This window comes from Jaculus jaculus, chromosome 2 (genome assembly GCF_020740685.1).
Source record: "Jaculus jaculus isolate mJacJac1 chromosome 2, mJacJac1.mat.Y.cur, whole genome shotgun sequence".
Classification (NCBI taxonomy): Eukaryota; Metazoa; Chordata; class Mammalia; order Rodentia; family Dipodidae; genus Jaculus; species Jaculus jaculus.
The window spans coordinates 24,843,718-24,862,122 of NC_059103.1; the positions used below are offsets into that span (position 1 = coordinate 24,843,718).

The window sequence follows — 18,405 nt, forward strand, 5'->3', positions numbered from 1 at the left end:
ACTAAAAGCAAAATAAAAAATGGGGTGAGGCTAAGGATGCATGGTGATCTTTTAATTTAATTGGCATTAGAAAATAAAGTCACTTCACTTTCAGACTAGAGGCTTATAATTTTTGCAATTGTGATAGTTCGTTGTCATTGCCAAGACGACCAAATTTGGATCCCTTAGGAGATACACCTCCCAGCTTGTCTGACAGGGTATCTCCAGAGAGTTTTATCTGAGAAGGGAAAAACCCACTGTGATGTCGGCAGTTTCATACTATGGGCCAGGGTCCCCAACTGAATACAAAAGGAAAGAACAGCAGCGATGCACCCCGCTCTCTGCTTCCCAGTCTCCCGCATGTGAGGCGTTGCACATGTTCACATCACCATGAAGCCTTCCCTATCATGATGAACTGTACCCTCTTAAACCACCAGCCCAAACAAATCATTCTTCCCTTAAGTTATTTCTGTCAGTTACTTGGTCACGGCAATGACTAAAGTAACTAATAGAGTATCTTAGTAGAAATCGTTTTGTTTCTATTGTGTCCTCCACATATGGTATGTATGCAGAAGTTGGAATGAAGGGGGAATAAAATAAAAGAAGTTGACACTTCAAGAATTTCCAAATAACCACCTTCTGGACCAGCCGAGCTGTGAAGTAAAATCACTGAAAGCAAGAAGATCTTTCAGGCAGCTAGAAACACAGTTCTGATAGCTATCAATTTTGCTATGGTGAAGCTGTTTGAATGTTCATTTCACTCTACAGTTCTAGGATGACATACAATATGAGGCAAATGGCTAGACACTGTGGGAGCAGAGAACCTGTTACAGACCCCCAGGTCTGATCAGCTCCACCATGGTAGTTGTGTGGTCTGAAAATATATTCTATTTTTTAAAATTTATTTACTTATTTATTTATTTGAGAGAGACAGACACAGAGAGAAAGACAGATAGAGGGAGAGAGAGAGAATGGGCGCGCCAGGGCTTCCAGCCTCTGCAAACGAACTCCAGACGCGTGCGCCCCTTGTGCATCTGGTTAACGTGGGACCTGGGGAACTGAGCCTCGAACCGGGGTCCTTAGGCTTCACAGGCAAGTGCTTAACCGCCAAGCCATCTCTCCAGCCCTGAAAATATATTCTATAAATCACAGGAATGCTTGCTACATTTGGCCGGAGTGAATAGAGGATAGTCTTATTAAAATAATGAATTTACTGCATTGTGCATATGAAATAAAGTATAACCTCTATTATTATTACTATGGAGATACAAGTTTGTAATAACTATGTGTTATAATCTATTGAGAGTTCAAAAACCAAAAATATTTTGAGCTTTGTGGTGCTTCCCCATAACCCTAGCACTTTGAACGTAGATGCAAGGAGGATTTTGAGTTCAAGACCACCTTGGGCTACCTAGTGAGCATAAGGCCAACCTAGGGTACACGGAAAGATTTTGTCTAAAAAGAACACTAAAGCAAAGAGATGTATCTCAATGATGGACCATTGGTCTAGCATGTATAAGGTGCTGGGTTAAAACCTCTGCATTGAAAAAAAAATAAAAACAGAAAAGAAAGAGAGAGAGACCTGCACTGTAATGTTGGCCAGTGTTCAAAGAGAGAAGGACAAAACAATGCAAATAACTTCACACTTCAGGGCCTTTTCACATCCTAAAGCTAGGACATTTCTAGTGAAGGTCTGGATGTACAGAGAAAGTAAAGCTCATTTCCTTAGGTATAGTTCTCCAATCTCCCCTAAACTGGTTTTATTTGTTCCTATAGCTATTATTTTTAATGTTTTACAAGGAGTATAGAGTTGAGACAGGTATTATAACTGTAATCTTAGCATTCAGGAGGTTATAGCAGGGTGATTATGAACACAAGGCCAGCCTGGCCTGTAGAGTAGGAAACTGTCTCCAAAGACAAAACAAGATACAATGAAGTATGTGTTCCACTTCCTCCCATTCAACAGCAGCAACCTATCTCTGCAAGGCCATGCTTTAGTTTAGATGCTGTCAATATTATCCAGGGCTAAATTCAAAGCACTTAGAATATTGTGTGTGGCTCAAAGAGCTTGTCCAGTAAAAGGTTGTTAGTTGAATGAAGAGATGAATGTAGGAATTGACAATGGTCATCACCCAATAGTGGGCATTTTTAAAATCTATACAACAGGGCAGGAGAGATGGCTTAGTGGTTAAGGCACTTACCTTCAAAGCCAAAGGACCCAGATTCAATTCCCCAGGACCCACATAAGCCAGATGCACAAGGGGCTCATGCATTTAGAGGTCATTTGCAGTGGCTAGAGGCCCTGGCATGCCCATTCTCTCTCCTCTCTCTCTCTTTCATGTGCACACACTCTCTCATTCTCTCTCAAATAAATAAATAAAAATAAAATCTGAAATACATATGCAAAACAAAATAGGAGGAAATTTACCTAAGCTTGAAAGAATATATTCCTACCCACAACTCCTACCTAACTCATAAATAACCAGTGTGTATCTTGGTTCTGGAAGCAGATATTGCCCTTACTGCCAGGTTGTCTGACCTGGTCTTACCAAGCTTTGGTCCTGCATCAAAACATGGACAAGAGAGCACCAATCCCTGGCAGGGCCAGAGAGATTCAAAATCCACAGAAGAAAGAGTAGCATGTATTTCAGGTCACAGTTTAGACTTGACTTTTACTTTATTCACAGATATAAGGTCCTAAGTGTATTATCTCTATTAGAGAAATTCTGTTGGGTTTGGACAAGATGGTCCAAAAAGACTCTATGAAAAGCTTTTATTTTTCTTTAAATCTTTGAAAATAGTTAAGTTAGAAGCCAGCCTCCATCCAGTAGCACAATCTCAATGGGGAAATGTTGCTCAGTGAAACAAAAACTCAGCTTACAAAATACACCTTACTTTAAGTTTACACACAACTGACACTGATAGAAAGTACACTTATTAGCTCACTACAAAGCAACTTGAGACACTTTATGAATGGCAACATCTTTGCCCCCAAAAGGTTCCTTGGAATAATAAAGGCAAGAGAATAGTAGTTATATTAACTATATGAGGTTTTAAACCTTAATAACAATAAACACATGAAATATTAGGTCACTATAACAGTCAATTAAAGTGATGAAAACTCTGTGTGATATAGCCACCGAGATCTTTATTTTGATAAGAAACCAATGCAATCCTCTCCCACCAATCAATCCATAGCATGCTCCCATTCTGGTTAGTGGTTGTTTTGGCCCTTTCTCTGGAGACGCTAAGCAGCTTGAACACACAGAACGTGGGGGCAGCAGATAACCTCTCACAACTGGCATATCAGGTAGAAGCCATCAGACAGCAGTGCCCTCCACCCACTCCTGAGCAGTTCATTCCCCACAGGAAATATCTCCTCTATATACAACAAGGTAGAACTAGCTTTTTCTGCCCAGCCTTTTTCCATCTTTCATATACCAACCCACCTTAGGGCATACACATTCTAACCCAAGTAAATTAAAATTTGTTTTCAGTGTTGCTTTAGATGCATTGAATTATTTCATGAGAATATCTCCTCATAAATACAACCAGATCTTCCTTAAGGAGAAAGTTGATGGCAGTGTTTCCCTGTGTCATCTCCTCACAGCAGATGGCACCATGTCAGACAAGGGTGAGCTATAGGGGCAGTGGATCCTTGTGACCTGTAGATGCCACACTTATAGCTCGCAGGCCACACAGAGACAAGACACATGGGTGCTCACTAAGCACTAACTATTATTACACTTGCTGAGTGAAAAGCTGCCTCTGTCGCTGTATAATAAAGAAGCAGGAAACAATAAGATCTAAGTTTTTTTTTTAAGTAGAAGTAACAGGTTTCATGTCTGGACAAAGTCATTTTTATATTTTTAATACTGCATTTATTTATTTGAGATACAGAGGAAGAGACAGATAGAGAAAGAATGGGAATGCCACGGTCTCTAGCCACTACAAGACAACTCCAGACATATGTGCCACCTTGTTCCATCTGGCTTACGTGAGTATGAAGGAATTGAACCTGGGTTCTTAGGCTTCACAGGAAAGCGTCTTAACCCCTAAGTCATCTCTCCAGCCTGAAAAAGTCATTTTTAAATTCTTTACTTGGTACCACTGTGATGTAGAAAGATGGTTAGCAGAGTATTTCTTACAGGAAAAAAAAACATTCTTAATAAGAACATATTTTAATTGCTCAACATGGACTCAACTTTGAACTAAATACTTTACAAAAGGTACCTCAGTGAGTCCTTTCAAAGACATTAAAATCTAAATGTAATGATCCTCATTTTCCAGATGAGAAAATTGGGCTCAGTAAAATTAACTTGCCCAAAGCCATTAAGCTAGTGAAAGGGATCAAGAGAGTGAATCAGGGGTATAGAAGAAGGCAGTATTTCCTATAAGAAATCGGAAGTAACTGTTAGTCTGCTGACCCAACCCTAATTAGCAAATCTCCCAATCTACCATTTTATAAACTTTAAGTTGAACAGTTTCCAACTTGTTTATTGGAAATATGAACTTAAAATCAATATAACCACAATATAGTTCTATTACTATAACCACTTTGCTATCTCAAATTTTTGTATGGTTCAAAATTTGTATGGTTCCCAATAACTTCATACTCCAAACCCCCATTTGGCCAACTCCATCCCAGGAATTGATTATCAGTCATCAAGACGGTAGTCTCTACCCATTGAAAACTTCTATTTAGCTGTTGGGCTTAGGCCTATGAGAAATAGCTAGGAGTATTCGCATATAAGTCATAAACTAAATGATCTAAATAAATTCCAAGATCAGGCACATTCAGGGTGGTATGGCCGTAGACTGATTGAATTGAAAGGCAAATTTTCCCTCAGCTAAAGGAGTCATAAATGTTTCATATAAGGGTTGAGATGTAGTGGGCTTTGAAACAATTATTTTAGAATAAATCCTTGTTCATGGCAGCACATGACACAGAGATACAATTACATGAAGGGAAAGACAATCGTTAACCCCCTTGTCCCACTCTCTAGGAGGACCAGCTGTTCATAACTTGTTAAATAGGAAAAATGTGAATACATGAGAGGGGAAGAAGCAAGCAAGAAAGACAGAATAAGCAGTAGCACAGTCCTGGCCAGGTGACGGCCATTGTGGAGAAGCTAAATTCACAGGATGAATCAAGAGATGGGGCCAAGTGATGAGGACAGCCTGTTGTGCCTTTCTGCACGTGTCCCAGTGATGCATCTGAAGACCAGCCTTGCTCAGTACATGTTTGATGCTGGTGCTTAGGGAGGGTAGGAAAAGGGGGTGAAAAATGAATTTGATTTTTGTGTTCCTATGGGGCTACAGGACAAAGTTCAAAGCATCTCACATTGACTTGAAAATTAAATCTTGCCAGGTATGGTGGCATGAATTTGTAATCCCAAAAGTTGGGAGGCAGAGGCCAGAGAATCATGAGTTTAAGGCCAGCCTGGTCTACACAGTAAGAAGTGAGACCCTATCTCACAAGGTGGGGGAGAAGAAAATGTGGAAGGAAGGGAAGGAAGGATGGAGGGGGAAAGGAGAGGAGGGAAGCACATCTCAATGTAGCACAATCAGAACAAGAAGACCCTGGAGCAAGAAGCCCTATTGAGACTCTGTACACAATCTAACCATCTCACTCTAACTTAATGAGGAAGAAACAAAGACCAGTAAAGAGATGCCTTTTGCTCAAATCTTGTAATTAAAGGCCTTATAAAGTAACCATAGATATGAAAGCCCCTACCAGAATTCCATATGAAAATAAAACTTTAGTGGTTTATAAGATATGAAAGCATTATATCTTTATCACTTCATACTCAGAAAAGATTGTCTTGAACTGTGTGTACCAGGAATAACCCAAAACTGCATCTCTTAAAAATTCAAATGATTAGGAAAGCATACAATATATCACCAAGTGTTGGCAAGGATGCAAAGCAAAATGAGCTCCTACAGATTGCTAATGGGAATATAAATAGGGATAACCACTTTTGGTAATTAGGTGTTACATGCCAAGTATGCAGGTAAACTACCAGCCTCCCAAAGGAGACTCCCTAAGGAACTCTCCTTTGTTAACACAAGGGCTCAACATCCAAATGGTCTCAATAGCCTTATCTGAAAGCAGCCTGAGCATCTATCAACAAAAATTGACACATTATACATGCTATAGTCAAGCAATGGAATACCATACAGTGGTAAAGGTGAACAAACCAGATTCATACACAACAATAAGCAATGACAAAAAAGAACAAGTTATTATTTATAAATAACCTAAGGCCAAAACTATGCTGTTTGGATATACCTATGCACAGGATAAACTATGCAAAATGCAAGGAAGTAATAAACACATAATTTGGGAAACAGAGTACTTGGTGAGGAAGGTTTATTTGGAGAGAATCATTAGTGTGTATAAAAGTATGCAAATGATTATTTCATAATCTGGATGATGTGCACATAGGTGTTTACTGTATTACTGAATTTTGTGGTGACACTACAATATTTGAGAATAATTTTAATAATACAGAATTAAAAGTGGTGTGATGTAGGCATAAGAGAAATGAAATTTTCAAGTATTGCCAAAAACAATTTAAATGTTTTTTACCAGGTCTATCTCCTCAGACCCATTTTTCAACAACATGAACCTCAAAATGCAGTGGTGTCTCTGATGCATTCCTTAGGCCTGCAGGGATTAGAACTGTTACTTCCACCAGTCTAAACAGCCCCTTCTCCCAACCACTGCCTATTTTTCAATCTTGAAAGGTTCTCATGTATTAAACCTGAGGCAGTGTCTCCATCTTCCACAGTCAAATCCAACTCCAGGTCTAATTAAAATGCACTAAGGGTAGAAGACCATTTCCCAGATTAAGAGCATTCATTTGCATCTCCATGTCTTTGCAGTTATTTTACCCAGCTCTGTGTAAAGCTCCTGCTACCATGCCGTCCTTTCTAGTCATGATGTGCTATATATCCTGGAATTATGAGCTGAAAGAAAACCCTCCCTTAAATGGATTTTCATCGAGTAATTTGTCCCAGCAACAAGAAAGTAATTAAATGCATAGTTTATAAAAATGTGGGCCATGTTCATTCTGACTATCATCTTCCCTCACAAACCACTGAAAGGTGAGATGTATACCTGACATCTAGGACAGGGTAGGAGTAGCAGGGCAGCATGTCCAGGAAGCTGGCATCTCTCTCCCCATGGTTTTCATGTATCCCAGAAGCACAGAATGGGAGAAATAAATCCTGTGCCTAATCAGAATTTGGTCTATTTTAAAAATCACAGAAATAGTTGGGCAAGGTGGTGCACGTCTTTAATCCCAGCACTCGGGAGGCAAAGGTAGGAGGATCACGGTGAGTTTGAAGCCACCCTGAGAATACAGAGTGAATTCCCGGTCAGCCTGGGCTAGAGTGAGACCCTATCTCAAAATAAATAAATAAATAAATCACAGAAATACCTGCAGGCATAGTCAGTCTGTACAAGGTAGGTGATAGGAAAGGAACCTACACTAAGTCTTGAAAGTGGGGATGAAGTAGAATGAAGTAAGTAACCTGTAGAAATACATACACACACACATATGAAATAAAAAGCAATATATATATAATACATATTTATAACATTTTATTCATTCATTTATTTATTTATGTGTGTGAGAGAGAGAGGGAGGGAAGAGAGAATGCCAGGCCTCCAGCCACTGGAAATGAATTCCAGACACATTTGCTATACCATGTGCATCTGGTTTTCATGGTGTTGCAGTCAGGTTCACATTGCTGGTACAAATCACTTAACCAAGAGCAGCTTGTGGTAAAAAAAAAAAAAAAAAAAAAGAGGTTCATTTTGGCTTACAGGTTCAAGGGGGCAACTCCATGATGGCAGGGAAAATGATGGCATGAGCAGAGGGTGGACATTATCCCCTGGCCAACATAACATGGACAATAGGAACAGGAAAGTGTGCCAAACACTGGCAAAGGGAAAACGGCTACACTACCCATAAACCTGCCCCCAACAATACACTCTCTCCAGGTAGTGTGAATTCCCAAATTTCCAACAGCTGGGAACCTAGCATTGAGTACACTTCAGTTTATGGGGGACACCTGAACCAAACCACCACTTTCTGCTCCTGGCCCCATAAACTGATATCCATATGTGCTATAAAATACAATGCATTCACTCCAAAAGTCCCCATAATTTTTATCAACCCCAATGATGTTCAAACATACCCATAGTCCAAGATCTTTTAACTGAGCCATAATACCAAAAAATCCTCCCAGACCCCATAGTGGCACAGAATAAATATTCACACTGCAAAAGATGGCATTGGGCATAGCAAAGAAATATTCAGCCAATACAAGAGTTAAAACAACCAGAGCAGACATCAAACTCTGTAGCTTCTAGTCCAACAACTCTAGTCAGTGACAAATCTCCAAATCTGACAATTCTAACCAGCAACAAATCTCTGCTATTCCAATTCCACCCCTGAGCTAAGCTACTCAGAGTCCTAGAAAACTTTATCCAGGGCTGGCAGCTCCCCTTTGGCAGCCATCACGCAGTCCCAGCATCATGTCTGGGTCTCCATTGCATTCCATGGTTCATCCTCACGGCCCCATGGGGTCTCCATGCAGGCATCCAGCAAACCTGCTTCACACTGTCCATGGCCATTAGATCGTGTTGCAAACTCAATGACCTTCTCTTTCCTGCATTTTTTATACTCCATAATACCAGGTAGGGTACCAATTTATTAATCCATGGGGGAATAAAGCAGACTTTGAAGAACAGGACACTCCTTGAGCACTCAGGTCTCTTCAAAAGAGTCTACATTCTTCCTGTTGCCCCAGTGCAGGTCAGCTAGCCTAATCTCAAAGGTTGTAATCTCTCAATTGCAACTGAGTGGGCAGCAGTTCACCCAAAGATTTTTGTTTCTGTGCCACATCCCTCTGCTCATACTAGTTCATTTCTATGCAAAGCAACCCTGCACAATTTCTCAGGGTATGGGCATAACAGCAAGCTTTTCACACAAATTGACTCTAGCCCAGTCCAAGCAAAGTTCTTTCTCACCCTCATAAGCCAAACCTCACAGTCCATTGTTCTTACTGCATTCAGGCCTTTCAACTCCATCTAGAATAGTCCATCAAGCTGTACTTACAGCACTGCAAAGCATCTATTACGCCAATGTTTCAAATCCTTCCACCTTCCTCTTTAAAACCAGCCCAAAAGGCCACAGCCACAGTCAGGTATCTAGCAGCAACCCCACTCCTTGGTACCACTTTACTATTGCAGTCAGATTGATATTGTTGGTAGAAATCACCCAACCAAGAGCAGCTTATGGAGAAAAAGTAGTTTATTTTGGCTTACAGGCTTGAGGGGAAGCTCCATGATGGCAGGGAAAATGATAGAATGAGCAGAGGGTGGACATCATCCCCTAGCCAATATCAGGTGGACAATAGGAACAGGAGAGTCCGCCAAACTGAAGCAAGGGGAAGCTGGCTAGAACACCCATAAGCCCGCCTCCAATAATACACTGTCTCCTGGAGGTGTTAATTCTCAAATCCCCATCAGCCGGGAACCTAACATTCAGAACACCTAACTTTATGGAGGACACTTGAATCAAACCACCATACGTTGGTACTGGGTCATCAAACCCAGGTCCTTGGGCTTCCTAAGCAAGTGACTTAACTGCTAAGCCACCTCTCCATCCCTATACTTTCAGTAAGGAGAAGGAAAGGAACATAGATGGGAATTTTGCAATCATTCTTACATTTTAGCATTTTATCTTTGTTCACAAACACACTGTGGGTCCCCAGTTGGGTAATACATTATTACCATCACGTTTTGGCTACTCTGGTATCACCTCTATATTCTATGCAAGTAAGCCTAGAACTGAGGAACATAGGGATTGATCATGCATAGCATGCCATGAAAGGAGAACGATTCAGAGGTGGGGTCTTTGCACTGTCGGTATATAAATCTACATTCACTCATTTGTTTACTTCTCTGTTCACAGCCACTGGGTACTGACCAAATAAAGGTGCCCAGACCTTCTCCTAGATATCTGTCATATTGGGGAACATGATATATTTATTTTTTGAGGGCATGTAGTGCAACATTCTCTGAGGAAGGCAGGTAATCGATCATCTGATCACAAGACAACACATCCTTATTAACTGTAAAAGCACCACGAAGAGTGTATAAAGCTCTAAAACAGCATTGAACTGGAGAGCTTCAGTAATTAAATCACTCTGTAGCTGAGGTCTCAGAAATAGGAAACAATCTGAGAAACAGTGTTCCAGGGAGAGAGAGAAGCAGGCTTCTAACCTGCTTCATAAAAGCTATAGAATCAAGTGAGCCTCGTCTGAATTGCGTAGGCAAGGGTTCACACAGTAAATTTCCAAATGTGTTACTGCTTCAACATTCCCTAGCTGCTACTCCACCACACTATATAGAAAGCACATCCTTCCTTGAAAAAATGAAAAGAGTACTGGGTTAATATCTGCAGTAAAATTGCTTTGAAGGGGGTAAGTGTGTCTTGCATGATGAATCATTATCAAAGAACAGTTGTTTGCAAAGTCTGAGACAAAAACCAAACTGCCATTTTCCTCTGAAACTACAACATGTATTTTATAAAGAAATCTCAGGAATACCTAGCAGGGAAATTTCGAGTCCAAAAATAGACTTCATACTAAGTTTCCACTGGAATTGAAACCAACAAAGAAAGGGTCTCTGGGGACAGGCATAATCATGAGGTTAGAGTGAGGGTTAATGCCAGTCCACCTATCACATACTCATGAAAGCTTGCCAGTAGTAGAATTAACAGGGAAGTTACTCTAGCAGATGTTTTCAAATTAGCCAAAACCATGTCACAGAGTAAAACAGCAGAACTGGAAATGCGCCCAGGGAGACCTTCCCACAATCAGCCTGAGGGAGCCCTTTAAATGTCTCTGAATTGTCCTGGTACAGAGATGCAGATGTCAGGCCAGGGAGATAAGCAAGTCACAGTGCAATCCCTCCATTTCTAATTGCTTAGCTATGGCTTCCACAAGGCCCATACCTTGCTGAATGCTACAGAAACCTGGCAAGGTTGGGAAGTTCCAAATAACACACTTCCTCTCTTGCCTTTGTGTGACTGTTTACGAATTTGACAAGAAAACACAGAGAAAAGATAAGATAAATTTTCCGTGGTAACAGATGCAAGCTATAAGCGAATATGAAAATGAACAGTTTCATTTCTGGCAAATTCTAGAAGGAAAGAAGAGGGTGAGTTTATAGCTTCTTAATGTATTCAGAGCATTGCCATCTAGTTTGTAACCAAATAAAAAAAGGGGAGGGGAGCAATCACATCCTCTCTGGCCTGGCAGGTTCTTGTGTCAACTAGACAGCTAATGGGGCTTCCAGTATGTGAGCTGATTTTCCTAATTGGTATGTTATTTGTTACCCAGTAACCATTCACTTCTACAGGAAGGAGAAAATAATATCAACTGGAGAGACTTGGGTCAACAAAGGATGAAAATATCGCTGGTTTCTCATTTACCCAGTAGACATCTGGTACCTATGGTTTACTAAAATGAAGGATCTAAAATGGTTTGGTCAGCACATCTTTATGCAAACCCCACTTATATGCCAGCAGAGTAAGGAACAGAGGCTCTCAAAGGATAGCCATCCGCCTTTCTAACTGCCTTATGTACCAATCCATTCTGTTCTTAAGTATGTTTGTTGTGTGAGTTGTCTGCAGGGTGGGAGAGAGAGAGTGAGAGAGAGAGAGAGGAAGAGAGAGAGAGAGCAAACTTCTCCTATGAAACTCAGTGGATATGTGTTCAAAGAAGAGGAACTGGTGCCTGACATTCTGTCCCATCAGACTTCAGTGGTTGCTGGAAGTAGACTGAATGTCAGGAAACTGTTTATGAATGTTCTTTTTATGGTAGGACAATGTTTTAGACCTTCCTGGGAACAGCATCTTTGGCAATTCCTGATAAATCAACACATCTAAAGAAAGTAACCTTCAGCAGACTAAAACAAGAGTCAGGCCGCAAAAGCTCCATGAGTACAAAAAACAAAAACAACAACAACGAAACTAACAGATGAACAAAAAACAAGGAGAAAGTCTTTTAGGCGGCACTGTACATATTATTTTTGTGGAAAATAGGGAACTGTAAGCATTTAGGATTTTCTGAAACTAACAGACAATACAATGCATGTGTTTCAACTTCCAATGTTCTCAGCAATATAAAGATTTTCTAGAAGGCTAGTAAAGGGCCTTCTTGTGATACAGTCTATTTTTGTTTGTTTGTTTGTTTATTTATTTATTTATTTATTTATTTATTTATTTATTTGAGAGCGACAGACAGAGAAAGAAAGAGGCAGATAGATACAGAGAGAGAGAATAGGTGCTCCAGGACCTCCAGCCACTGCAAACGAATTCCAGACACGTTCGCCCCCTTGTGCATCTGGCTAACGTGGGTCCTGGGGAGTCGAGCCTCAAACCCGGGTCCTTAGGCTTCACAGGCAAGCGCTTAACTGCTAAGCCATCTCTTCAGCCCGATATAATCTATTTTGTTTGATGCACAAAAGATGAACATGCTATAGATTATTAGTATGGTAGATGGACATTGGGGTTTTCAATACCCTTTTAGCCTTCTCATCTTCTCTAATGGAGTTCTTTTAGCTGGGGAGACCAACTATTAAAAGAAAAGGAGAGGGGCTGTGGAGGTTGCTCATTGGTTAAAAGCACTTGCTTAAAATGCCAGACTGCTTGGGTTCAATTCCTCAGTATTTTCCATGAAGCCAGACAGAGTAGGGTGGGGGTTCCAGGGCCTCCAGTCACTGCAAACATACTCCAGATGCATGTGCCACCTTGTGCATCTGGCTTATCTGTGCAGTGCGAACTCAAACCTGGGTCCTCAGGCTTCTCACAAAAGCACCTTAACCGCTAAATCATCTCTCCAGTCCCAAATATATTATTTTTAAAAAATAAAAGGGGTGCTGGAGAGATGGCTTAGCGGTTAAGGCACTTGCCTGAGAAGCCCAAGGACCCAGGTTTGACTTCCCAGAACCCACATAAGCCAGAAACATAAGGGGACACATGAGCACAAAGTGGCGCACATTTCTGGAGTTTGATTTGCAGTGGCTTGAGGCCCTGGTGTGCCAATTCTTTCTTGTTCTTTTTCCCTCTCTCCCCTCCTCTCTCTTATTCTAATAAATAAATAAATAAAGGAGAAGAGAAATCAAAGAATTTACAACTGTCTCACTTTCTTAAATTAAGAAAAGCATGGTTTCTAGAGAAATGAAACTTCATAAAAGGTCCAAGTGGATGCTTATTAAGCAGAAACTAAAAACTAATTCTCTCTCTTCTGACAAAGGGTGGAACAATTAAAAAGAACAATTACCAAGGTATCAGAATAAGTATGTGAGGTGACATAGATACCTCACTATAGAAATATGCTTTCGGTAGCATTTTACTTTTCATTATGAATTTCAAGCATGATGCAAGTTTAAAACACTTTGTTTCCAAGAGTTGAGTAAAAAATAATGTCTCAATTAAGTTATAGCTAAAGTATTATTGTGTTACCTGTCCCTAAGTGAGTACTTTATAAAGCAAGTCCCCCCCTGCTGGATTCAATTATCCGTTAAACATCGATCTTGATGGCTATAAAACAAGGTGATACATCTCATTGAAGATCAAAGTATGTGGAGTTCATATCCCAATTTTGATTCAACGGGACACTTAAGAATAGAAGAATTTAGAAATCAAAGTATCACAGACAGCTCTTTATATAGACTACATAATATTTTGTTTCTATTTGCTCTAAATAATCACTAATAGGATTAATTGGGTTTTCAATCCTGTCCAAACAAAGATTAATCTTGAAAAAGAAATTAAAGATGCTAAACCATTAGCAATTGCCACAGGGAAAGTTCGTGAGTATAGTATCTTCCACTAAGCACCATTGCTTGAATGTAATTTTAAAAGCTTTGTTAGGACAATGCTTTATGAGCTGCTAAAATATCTGTAAATAGTCCATTTTGCCAGTATTTGTGTTGCTTATATTTCATTTGTCAAACAACTTTTTAAAATTATCCTATATTTGCAAGTGCAGTCAAGTTTTTTTTCCCATTAAAAAGCAGCCTTTTCTAGTAAGCCAGTTAGTTTTAATCAAAAGTCATAGAATTTCAGCTCTTCAGTTCAGAATATCTCTAGGGAGTGACTTGAGTAACTTTAAACTGAACTACAAACTCCCAATCAAAGGAAGAGGAAGCTATTGATTAGAATTCTATTTCCTTTGTTTTATTACAATGTATGAATTTTCTGGGCCAAGGGTAGCTTTTATACCCTAAGCCTTTAAATTCTTGACATGTTATGGAGATCGTTATATGTTTAATTTTAATCTATACATGAATGGAGTTCATTTTTAAAAACGGAAGCACAGAAAACTGTATTATCTTGGTATTGTCCAGACTAGGATCCTTGTACTATTTTCTGCCTGCGATTCTTGGAATAAATAGTAACGCTATATGTGCAAAATTACAGAGGCCAATAGAAAGTTGCTTCCTGCAACCGAAATCGTGCTATTAATAACAGTCAAAAGACTTTCCCTTTTGGAACAGCTCCTGGTTAAAAAAAAAAAAAAAAAAAAAAGCAAGACGTTTGCCTTGGACCCTGAAATCGCCTTCTTAGCTCTAAACCTGCTTCAACAGTGTCTACCACACACTGAGTTGATCCACCACCCTTTTCTACGAAGTCATTCATGAAGACCACAGAAGCTTAATATCTATCTTTGTTACTTTTATTATCTACCTCCCTTCTTGTAATTCCATAACTTCGCGCACTGTGCCAGGAGGCAAGAGCATCCGCTTCCCACACCCCGCAGCCAGCCTCACTATCTCTTCCCCAGAGAGTTAAGTCTTGCCTGGATGCCTAAGAAACATAGCATCTCACCCGGCGATGTCCCAGACATCCTCGCCCCGCCACCTGCCACCCCTAGCGGTCTGCGCGCCCTCCCCTTCAGGGACAGAAAATTCCGCAGCGCTCCAGGCCCGGGTGGGGGGCGCGAGCCGGGGTAGCCTGGGGCGAGCGCAGTGCCTGGCACAGGCGCTCAGTGTCTCCTGCCGGGTAGGAGTGGGGGACATCCACGCCCCTTCCCACGGCTCCGGGGGTGGGGGTCACTTGGGGACTCGAGAGCAGCTTTTTTTCCCCCGCGGAGTCCTGAATGCAGGGTCTTCATCACTGCGCAGCCCCCTAAGGTCGCTCCCGCAGCTGCAGCCGCCCCTGGATGAAAGTGCAAGCTGTTATCTCTCCTCGCTCAGAGTGAGCGGGGGAGAGGTGCCTGTTGGGTCTGGGTTACCAAGACACTCATTCAGTTCTCTGAATACTCCTCCATTCGCCCGCACTTGATCTCGGTCACCGCGCGGGGAGAGGGGTGACTCTCCAGTGACCCCCCCCGCAATCCCATCCTTTGCGTGCGTGCGTCTCTCTCTGCATCTCAGCATCTCTCTGTGCCACACTCTTTGTGTCTCTGTCTGCCAGGCGCGCGCTATCTCCTCTCTCTCTCTCTCTCTCTCTCTCTCTCTCTCTCTCTCTCTCTCTCTCTCACACACACACACACACACACACACACGGGAGGAGACGTGTATCCCCACAGCCAATACTAAAAATGTCACACACATACACAAAAAGCGAGTGCAACAACTTGCTTGGCAAATGACCCAGGCGCCCATGGAGAAAGAAGTCCCATGCAGTCAGTAGCCCCTTCCCCATCTCCTGCCAGGGTGCTGAGGGTGTGCAATTGACCGGAGGTGATTGACCCCGAGTGCCATGAGATGCTTTCCTCCCCTCCCCCTTCGGGGGACCCTGTCGCAATTAGAAATCGGTTCCACCACAGCACCCCCCCAGGGGGTGGGGGGGTTGAAAGGGAGGACAGCAAACCGACAGAAGGGCACGTCGGCCCTGACAGGGGTTGAGGGTGATTCCGAGGTCCCCCACGGAGTCCAAGAGTGCACCCCGGGGGGGGGGGGAAGGAAAACTGCATGCCGGTCACAGCCAGCCCCGCAGTCCCCCGCAGGCTACCTCGCGGAGGGAGGTGGGCAGGAGCCACCCACCCAGCGCGCCAGCCACCTCGGCCGCCCGCCGCGCGCTCCCCAGCCCCACGGCGCCCTTACCTTGCCGCTGCTGCCCGCAGTTCGGCGGCCTCGTTTGTAGAGTCCGTCCGTCCGTGGGTCCCACGAAGGCTCGCTGGGAGGAGGACGCGAGGGGGTGTCCCCCCTCAGCCGGGACGGCTCTCAGAGAGGTGACGACGGGAAGGACCCGAGAGAGGAGACGCGCTGGTGACAGCCGCGTCCACGCGCGCAGCTTGGTCCACTCGCCCCCCTCCCCCTCCCGGGCTGGCGGATGGGTAGGTGGATGGATAGATGGATGGATGGACCGACGGATGGATGAATGGATGGAGGGTGTCTGCGAGGCCGAGTCCTTGGGATTGTGGCGCCCGGGAGGGAGCGCGGCGCACGCTTGCTTGCTTGCTTGCTTGCTTGCTGGCTTGCAAGCTCTCTCACTAGCTCGCTCGCCCAGGGAGGCTGAGCTCCGGGACGCGGAGAGGAGGCTGGGCTGGTCACCCGCCCCTGGGTGCATGTTAATACGATGGGGAGCAGGAGGAGGCCGACGACGACGGAGAGGAGGAGGAGTCCCGCGCTTCCTCCGCCCAACCACCGGAGCCGGCGGGCGGGCGGGCGGGCGGTGGCCGAGGCCCCCGGAGCCAGCCGCTCCCACCAGCCTTAGCTACTATACGACTGCTCTGGCTCCAGCCAGCCCCCGGCACGTGTGTGCGCCTCGGGCCGCGGGGAGGCGCCGGCGTCTCCTCACTCCACTCGGAGCCGGCCTTGGACTCCGGACCCCACCGGGGGCCCCCTGCGCGCGCGCCTTTGCCGGAGCCAGAGGATGCGGAGCCGAGCCGGGAGGGCGGGCTGCGGCCGTCCGCTAGTGGGCGTGACCTCTCCAGGTTGCCTGGCGCAGCGTCGGAGGAGAAAGGAGTCTCTCTCACTTCGTCGCTCCCGGGCAGTGAGCAGAACTGGTCTCCTTGTGCCACGGAAGGAAGACGACGAAGTCGGCGGGCAGAGGGTGTGTCAAGGGTCTCCACCCCATCCTACTTGGTGCCTGTGGGGCAATGTTTGAGGAGCACAGTGAGAAAGTCTCAGACTCACCCATCACAGGGACAGACTTCTTCAAACCCCAGCACCACCATCACTTTTGAAAACAATTGCTCCTTGGCGCCTAGGTTTACATCCACAAAGCAGCTCTGGGCAGCTTGTGTGGGGAGCAGATTACACAACGTGTTTTCTACCAATTCAGCTTGTTTGTTTTGTTTGTTTGTTTCTTTTTCAGAACAACAACAACAAAAAAAACAATTAGGGGCAGACAAAAAAAAAAAAGAAAACAAAAAACAATCCTGTTTACTCGTGTCCTCTGACCACAGTAACCCAGCCCCTCCCACACGTACTCCATCTGTTCCAACTGCACTGGAAGCCAGGCCCTCTATGGAAGCCGAGCATCGAATCTCTATAGCCTCTGTAAGCTCTGAACTTGGGAGTCGCAGACAGAACCCTGGCGGAACTGTAAGAGTTGCACTGGGAAGTGGGTCAGAGAGAAACCAAGCAATTAGAAGACACAGAGGGGCTGGAGAGAGGTCAGCGATTAAATATGCTTGATTTTAAAGCCTGCCCGCCTAGGTTTGATTCCCCAGTACCCACCCAAAGCCAGTGGCCCATGTGTCAAATGGCAAGAGGCTTTTGTTGGCCCATGGTTTTCTCTATCTCTCTGTCTTCTTCTTCTTCTACTACTTACTCTTCTCCTTTTTCTACTTGTCCTCTTCCTCCTCCTCTCCCCACCGCTGTCTCTCACACACACAAGCACACAATAAAACTATACTTTTTCCCAAAATAAGTTACAGAGCCCCTCGTCTCTTAAGTGCTGCAGTCAGTATTGATTGTTACTTTAAGGATCAACACTAATGCCTTAAAATGGTTTAAATAATTGTGGTTAATCACCATCTTCCTATTTACCTCCACCCAAAAAAGAAATGCCATCTCTGTGGAGAAAACCCTTTGTTCTACAGCTTCCAGATAGAACATTATGCTGAAAAGTATATAATCTTCTTTATGTAATTGTACCCATAAAGTTATAACACAAGATTTAGCATCTGTTTTGTGTGCTATTTAATTATAAATATTAATAGAATATCCTTTTTAAACACTTCTAAAAATGTATAGAAGTGAAAAAAACCGTTTCCATAAAAAATATGAGTCAGATAAATAACCTTCACAAGTTCACTAAGTGATTTTCCATTAAATTGAAAAAAAATCATTAAACTACAACAAAGAGGTAAATTCTTAGCATTGAGATTCCATGGTCACAGAGGTTCTAACCGTGTTCTAACAGAGACCCCAGCCAATTCAAGAAT

At 43.2% G+C, this 18,405-nt stretch overlaps 1 protein-coding gene across 1 annotated transcript in view; it reads right to left on the reverse strand.

Moving 5' to 3' along the window:
- Positions 1 to 16,644, reverse strand: part of Dlgap1 (DLG associated protein 1) — a 961,152-nt gene extending 944,508 nt beyond the window's left edge. The window contains exon 1 of the mRNA XM_045142954.1: positions 16,115 to 16,644. The gene's annotated coding sequence lies outside the window, so the exon portion shown is untranslated. The remainder of the gene's footprint in view (positions 1 to 16,114) is intronic.
- Between the last annotated feature and the right edge of the window lie 1,761 nt (positions 16,645 to 18,405).